The 1,908-nt window shown below is 33.2% G+C and overlaps 1 non-coding gene across 1 annotated transcript; it reads left to right on the top strand.

Moving 5' to 3' along the window:
* Nucleotides 1-682: 682 nt before the first annotated feature.
* Nucleotides 683-789, top strand: LOC112319375 (U6 spliceosomal RNA). Its single transcript, XR_002976322.1, has one exon. It is a non-coding gene; the product is annotated as a U6 spliceosomal RNA (small nuclear RNA).
* The last annotated feature ends 1,119 nt before the right edge of the window (nucleotides 790-1,908 follow it).

Genomic DNA, 1,908 nt, shown 5'->3' with positions numbered 1-1,908 from the left:
TGCTCATTTAATAATTGGATTTTTTTTTGTGTTATTTGCTGTTGAATATTAAGAATTCCTTACATATTCTAGATATAAGGCATTTGTATGATATGTAGAGTGCTATTTTCTCCTGTTGCTGGTCTTGGTATGGATTTCATATAGATTTTCACAGAGTAAAAATTTTTAATTTTGATTAGATATAATTTGCCATTTTTTTTCATTTTTTGGTTTATGTTCTTGGTGTCAAGTCTAGAAACTCTTTTATTCCTAGGTCCTGAATATTTTCTTTCATCATTTTTTCCTGAACGTGTTGGTTTTATGTGTTATATTTAAATCTATGATCCAATTTGAGTTCATTTTTGATTAAAATGTGAGCTTTATGTTGAAGTTCAGGGTTTTTTTGTTTTTTGTTTTTGTCTGTGAATGTCCAGTTGCTCAAGCACCATGAAAGACTATCCTTCCTCTATTGAATCACTTGTATGCCTTTATCAAAAATCATTCAGCTATTAATGGTATGGGGTGATTTCTGGGTTTCTTATTCTGTTCTTTGATATGTGTTGATCTCTCTGCCAATACTGCTGCTTGTATGCTTAGCTTTATACTACTGTAACTTTATAGTAAGCCTTAACTTTGAGTATAGTAATTCTTTACATTTATTCTTCTCTATCAAAGTTGTATTGCTATTCAAAATAGAAAAATAGTGCTTGCTTTGTCAGCACATACACTGAAATTGGAATGACACAAAGAAGATTAGCATGGCCCCTGTGCAAGGATGTCACACAAATTCATGAACTGTTCCTAGTTCTAGACAAAAAAAGGCTAAAAGAGAATACCTCCACCAAACCAGCATTGCAAGACTTGCTAGAGGGACTTCTTTAAGAAGATGAAGAAAAAGAGAGAGAGAGGAACACAGATACAAAGGAAAAAATGGCAATGAATAAGTACCTATCAATGATAACCTTAAATTTAAATGGATTAAATGGTCCAATCAAAAGACATAGGGTAGCTGAGCTGATAGGAAAACATGACCTGCATATATGCTGTCTATAAGAGACACAGCTCAGAACAAAAGATCTATACAGACTGAAAGTGAATGGATGGAAAAAAAAAAACATTCCAAGTAACGGACATGAAAAAAAAGCTGGGGTAGCAATACTTATATCAGACAAAATAAACTTCAAAACAAAGGCTATAAAAAGAGACAAGGAAGGACACTACATGATACTTAGGAGAGTAATCCATCAGGAAGGTATAACCCTTGTAAACATATATGCACCCAACATAGGAGCACCCAAATATATAAGGAAAAACTTGAAAGATTTCAAGAAAGATATTGACAGCAACATACTCATCATAGGGGATTTTAACACCCCATTGTCAACAATGGATATATCTTCCAAGCCAAGAATCAACAAGGATATCATGGCATTGAATAGCACTCTAGATCAAATGGATTTAATTGATATATACAGAAACTTTCATCCCAAAGAAGCAAAACATACATTCTTTTCAAATGCACATGGAATATTTTTGAAGATAAACCACATGGTAGAACACAAAACAAGTCTCAACAAATTCAGGAAAATTGAAATCATATCAAGCATGAGTTCAGATCACAATGGCTTGAACCTAGAAACCAACTCAAGGGAAAAACTCAAAAATATTCAAACTCATGGAAACTGAATACCATGTTATTAAATAATGAGTGGGTTAACAGGGAGACCAAGAAAGAAATTAAAAAGATTCTGGAAACAAATGAAAATGAACACAAAGCAGTCCAAAACATATGGGACACAGTGAAGGCAGTCCTGAGAGGGAAGTTCATAGCAGTACAGACCTACCTAAGGAATATAGAAAAATCTCAAATAAACAACCTAACCCTACTATTAAAGAAGTAGAGGAACGACAACAAATAAAGCCCAGAAT

This window comes from Desmodus rotundus, chromosome 11, assembly GCF_022682495.2.
Source record: "Desmodus rotundus isolate HL8 chromosome 11, HLdesRot8A.1, whole genome shotgun sequence".
NCBI classification, from domain to species: domain Eukaryota; kingdom Metazoa; phylum Chordata; class Mammalia; order Chiroptera; family Phyllostomidae; genus Desmodus; species Desmodus rotundus.
This window is presented reverse-complemented; position numbering and strand designations above follow the sequence as displayed.